Source organism: Lissotriton vulgaris, chromosome 3_2 (assembly GCF_964263255.1).
Source record: "Lissotriton vulgaris chromosome 3_2, aLisVul1.2, whole genome shotgun sequence".
Taxonomy (NCBI): Eukaryota; Metazoa; Chordata; class Amphibia; order Caudata; family Salamandridae; genus Lissotriton; species Lissotriton vulgaris.
This window is the reverse complement of record NC_141690.1, coordinates 288,272,327-288,278,326: the sequence shown is the minus strand read 5'-3', so window position 1 is coordinate 288,278,326 and position 6,000 is coordinate 288,272,327. Positions and strand designations below refer to the sequence as shown.

General features: G+C 45.0%; 1 protein-coding gene across 2 annotated transcripts in view; it reads left to right on the top strand.

Moving 5' to 3' along the window:
* The first annotated feature begins 1,325 nt into the window (after positions 1 to 1,325).
* LOC147725711 (uncharacterized) overlaps positions 1,326 to 6,000 on the top strand; it is a 69,199-nt gene continuing 64,524 nt past the window's right edge. The window contains exon 1 of one of the 2 annotated variants that reach the window (XR_015309803.1): positions 1,326 to 1,655. The gene's annotated coding sequence lies outside the window, so the exon portion shown is untranslated. The remainder of the gene's footprint in view (positions 1,656 to 6,000) is intronic. The other variant, XM_086964398.1, reaches the window with a different exon arrangement.

Here is a 6,000-nt window from a genome sequence, read left to right as displayed (position 1 = left end):
GGAAAGGACATTGCCTAACTGGTGTTGTATACTTTTCTTTACCCTCCAACACTCCGCACCACATCTCGGTACACCCGTCGATCCTGACGGCCCAGCCACAAGCCCCTGCAGGACCAGTATTATCCTTCTACCTGTCTTCTGTACTTTTTTGTAACATGTACATGTCTCTTTTGTCTTGTAACACACTGTTTGCTACGTCTTACATTTTATTTCCTTTCGATACTTGCACACGTGCAACCATAGGCTACGTAACTTTTGTTGTTGTGTTGGAGTGTCTGCCATTTATTGCAGTATTATACCTTTACTAGTACTTTGTAACCTCCACACATCACTTTTCCTCCTGTAATGTACCCATTTGTACCTTTTGTATTTTTAGTTGGACTAGGGTGCGGGGCTTGGGGGGGGCGGGGGCTTTTGCCCGTGAAGGGGATCCGGCCAGGGGCACACATTTAATGTCATTGAAATTGAAATGGTGTTCAAATGTGCATGCTGATACTAAAGCATTTAGAAGTGCCGGTACTCAGCACCTGCGAGTACCGGCACACTCAAAGCACTGTTTATTCCATATATAACTTAACGTTTTTCTTTTGTAAATTGTTCACTTGCAATGCTCTCATGTATCCCTTCTTGTCCTTATTGTGAAGCGCTCTGACACCCTCGGGTAACGTCCGCGCGAGCGAAAAACGCACAAAGAAATAGCCTGTTGCATGGCCGCCATTCCGAGAGCGCCCCGCCTTCCTCCTGCGAATAGGCTGTCAGATATCTGGGAATGTGAGACCCTTGCACGTACTTGACTTAAGCACTAAGAAGAGACTAATGGCAGAGAACAAACGTTTACGGTCAGCTGCTGTAAATGGGCGGATTTTTTTTTTTTTTGAGTAACCAATTGACTGTTCTTACATTTGACTGGCACTTCATTTGCCCAGTCCTTGGAGCACGTAGATTTTCTTGTAGTGGGGGTGCCGCATTTTAATAAGAGACAAAAACTAAATAAAGGGGAGAGGACGGTAACTTTGAAATAATCTGACCGGCGATATTGGGGAGACCAGCATCCGTCGGGGTACGCGCCGACCTACGCCACCCATCGGGAAAACAATTTACTTAAACCAATAAACTTTGGGCCATACTTACTAACTTTTGAAACCCCTTACTTCAAGCTCGCCAAGCAGTCCTAACGGAGACGATCAACGCCCCGCCCCCTTCGCGCATGCGCGTATTCACACTCTGCCTCACTACTCAGATGATGCGCGCTTGGCGCATGCGCACGTGTGAAACGCTCCCATTCAGCGTTTGCGCCGTCTGTAGCACTTTCATTGCGCCTGCGCACATCTGCCGCGTGCGCGTCAATCAGCAGATTTACATGCGCGCACCTGGTTCAGGACCTCGGATGCAGGAAGAGAGCGTGACTCCATTGCAGCGCATGCGCACACCGACACAGTGCAGATGCGCATCCGTGCGTCTGTACGCGTACCAGCACCGCGCATGCGCATGTGAAGCAAACTCATTGGGCGCATGCGCACCCTTAGTCTAGCACCTGGACGGAAGAAGGTGCTACCCCACCCCCGGTGTTATTCCCCATTCCTGCCGGTGTCCGGTGAGGCGGCCCCGGCGGGCCGGTGAGCAGGAGGCGAGGCGTCCGCAGGGAGGGGCCTGAGGTAACACATTTCTATTGAATAAATCCCTTTGCTTCTGAGTTCTTACTTGTAAATGGAGACTTGGACACTAAAAGTCATTTTTTGTATCTGTTGCATGAGTGGGCACACAACAAATCCAATGAATGAATGAGTTGAAGGTGGGAGGCCCAATGAACTCCAGAACTATGCTTCCAATTTCCACCCAGTTTCCACGGAGGATGGAGGCACTATTTAGGCATGAAAGTATCATTTTTTAATGGGACACTGAGCTACGCCAACAGCCTTCCCATCTGGCATTTTCACCCTTCAGCTGATACACATAACTTCCCATCTGGCATTTTCACCCTTCAGCTGATACACATAACTTCCCATCTGGCATTTTCACCCTTCAGCTGATACACATAATATTAAGTAAAACCATGTGAAGGCCACGTTGACTCTAGATGGCCCCTGTCCTTGCTTGTCCTGCAGGAAACCTCCTAAGCAAATCCGGGATTCACTATCATGTCTATGCTGATGACACTCAACTCTACCTCAAGGTTGCCTCCACTCATGATCTCTCCATCCTAAGATCTACTCTCGACTCCATTCAAAACTGGATGTCATCTCATCAATTGATTCTGAATCCCTCCAAAACTGAATTCCTCCTCTTCTCCTCCTCACTCTCTCCTCCCCCGGTTCAATCATGGATGGATCAGATGAATCTACTAAACAACAAACCCATCATTGTCGACAGCGCAAAATCTCTTGGTGTCATTCTAGACAAAAAACTCAATCTAACTCCCCACATCAATTCTATTGCAAAATCTGCTCGCTACCAACTGCGCCTTCTTTGGGGAATCCGTCGCTTCTTCCCGGAGCAGGACCTTATAACCCTGGTGCAATCGCTAGTCCTCTCCAGACTAGACTACTGCAATTCTCTTCTTACTGGCCTCCCCAAATCTCACCTGTCTCCACTTAAGTCTGTCTTCCATTCAGCAGCTCGTTTCATCTATGGGGCCAAAAGAAGCGATCACATCACACCGATGTTATCCACCCTCCGCTGGCTTCCCTTCGAGGCTAGAGCTATCTACAAGACCGCTTGTATCACCCACAAAGCCTTGCACTCCTCCTCTCCCCGCTACCTGGCGAATAAACTGAAACTCTCTGGAGGCTCTAGACCTTCACGCAATGCCGAGAATCTACTGCTTGAACCTCCCACTTTCAAGAAGGAAAGAACAATGGCCCAATCCTTTTCAGGCAACGCAGTGAGAATCTGAAACTCGTTTCCGCCTGAGCTCCGGACCACCGCCTCCTCCCAGGCCTTCAAAAGGGACCTCAAAGTTCTCCTCCTCCAGAGACACCTCCAAAAGTAATTTCACGTCCTCTTGCTATTTGGAGGAAGACTCCCCACTACTGATATTTTCTACTTTCCATGACCATGGGAGTGCCTTCCCTGTGTTTTCCTGTGGTGGGAGTGTCTGCCTTTTTGCAGTATTCTCCTTGTACTTGTGTTCGGTGCCCTTTTGTAACATGCACACTACACTTTGCCCATGTAACACACGGTTGCTACCTCTCACATGTTTTTACCTTTGATACTTGCACAAGGGCCACCTTGCCTACGTAACGCCTGTTCTTGTGCCAGCACTTATTGCAGTATTATACCTCAAAGTATACTCTGTTTTCTCTTATAACTGCACACTTGTCACTTTTTCCTCTTGTGCACTTTTGACTACCTCATGTATTTTTGGTTGTTCACAATTTTTACTACCTCAAGTATTTTGTTTGCTCACAATTGTCACTATTACCTCTACTACCTCATGTATTTTTAGTTGCTCACAATTTTTACTACCTCAAGTATTTTGTTTGCTCACAATTGTCATTATTACCTTCATTACCTCATGTATTTTTGGTTGCTCACAATTTTTACTACCTCATGTTTTTTTGTTTGCTCACAATTGTCACTATTACCTTATGTAAGTAACGTATGTTTTAGTAATCTGCTCTTTTGTAATGTTTCTCATTATGTTTCATTTCTGTTCCTAATGTGAAGCGCTCTGACGCCTTCGGGTAAAGTCCGCGCTATATAAAAATGCATAAATAAATAAATAAAATAAAATAAATAAAAAGTCCTAGTTATGTCTGGGAGGCTGTACAGCTCCCATCAGAGGGGAAGAGGGGGGGGGGCGGACGTGCAGCCTGCAGGAGCTGGAGGCAGATCCAGCGGCTCCTAGATCTGGGCAGGGCGACCCCTAGCAGCCCTCACTAGAGCGCCTTTGGGGGAGGCACTGACTATTATTGAAGTAGAATCGATGGAATATTGCAGTTTGTGATCGACTAGAGATACTGGGCAGCTTTATAATTACTATACCACGCTATGAATCTCGGACAGGTCCTGTGTTTGAAACGAGAGAAACATTGTGCTGCTGGAATGAGGGAACAGGGAATCCCTTTGATCATAATTTTTTGCAGATAACCAAGCTTTGTCCTATAGAGGGTGACCATGCAAAACATACGGCTATTGTTTGGCCTGATGTACCCTATGAACCCAGAACACTTTGCTTCATCAATTGTTTTGGCCGCTGAAAAGGCATTTGTTTCTCTGGCATGGGAATACATGTTCACTGTTCTAGAAATGCTGGTGATGGGCCAGGGGATCCCAGAGTGGTTCAGGCTTCTCTATGCTGATCCCACTGCACGGTAAGTAAATGCTCTATGCTCCACGCCTTACCTGATCACCAGAGGGACATTGTATCGCCCCTACTGCCTGCCATATAGTGAAACCGTTGCTATATATTTTCTGAGAATTACAGTTGTTCAGGGCCATATGCAGGGGAGCGAGTGAAACGTTCATCTCATTATATGCTGCTGACATCCTGCTGTTTGTCAAACACCCAGAAATTAATATTTCTCAACCCAAGCAGAGTAGTTTTGAGATTTGGTAATATGTCCTTTGTTTACATGAATTAGCGCACTCGGAAATATTCTGGCTGACACCATGCACCACAAGATTCCAGCAGGACTAACCTTTCATGAACAGATAGCTGTGCTTTATCCAAGGATTAGAATCCATACAAAACCATGAGTTAGTTCTAAGAGACAATTATGGCTCAACGTTCACTAGACTGTTAGACCAAATAGAGAAGTTGATTAAACTGCCACTGTTGGAAGCTGACAGGAAACCCATTATAACAAGCATTTGCAATGCAATAGGTCTCGCATTATGAAAGTTTGAGCTATTAGTATTGTAAATGACAGATTTTTTATTTATGTGTTGGTTTTGAAAATAGCTAAATTAATAGCTTTCACATTTACAATGCCAATAGTTTTAACTTTTGCAGATGTGACACCTATAGCATTTGTAATGCAATATATGTTGTATTTACGTGACTTTTTAAAATAATTAATACTAAAATTAAAGTTATTGTAATTTATAATGGCAATAGCTTAAACTTTTGTAAATAACTTTAGTGAAGATTACGTTCAGTATATTTTATTGTGACGAAAATCCAAGAACAAAAGTGAAATATTAACATCTTTTTGTGATATTTGTAATAAAGCTTGAAATATTGAGGGAACATATTTGAACCAGTTGTTGTTGAATGGTTGCACAGATTAATGCTGTGGTGGCGGTGAGAGATGTTGTGGTGGCGACGAGTGAAACTGTGGCATTCAGTGATGCTGTGGTAGCGCATAGTGATGTTGTGGTGCGCCTGAGTGATGCTGTGGTGGTGCCATAGATAGAGTGAGGGCGATAGATAGAGTGAGGGCGATAGATAGAGTGAGGGCGATAGATAGAGTGAGGGCGATAGATAGATAGAGTGAGGGCGATAGATAGATAGAGTGAGGGTGATAGATAGAGTGAGGGCGATAGAGTGAGGGCGATAGATAAATAGAGTGAGGGCGATAGATAGAGTGAGGGTGATAGAGTGAGGGCGATAGATAGATAGAGGGAGGGCGATAGATAGATAGAGGGAGGGCGATAGATAGAAATAGGGAGGGCGATAGATAGAAATAGGGAGGGCGATAGATAGAAATAGGGAGGGCGATAGATAGATAAGAGGGAGGGCGATAGATAGATAAGATAGAAATAGGGAGGGCGATAGATAGAAATAGGGAGGGCGATAGATAGATAAGAGGGAGGGCGATAGATAGATAAGAGGGAGGGCGCTAGATAGATAAGAGTGAGGGCGCTAGATAGATAAGAGTGAGGGCGATAGATAGATAGATAGTATGCTTATTTGAAGATGTTTATCTCCTTCCCAGCAACACCACCGAACTTCAGTGGTGCTGTGCAACATGGATAAAGAAACATTGCAGCCATTTTGTCCACATTAAAAGAACATGGAGGGAAATTTTAAAGCTTGGAAGTGTAAATGGGAGACGG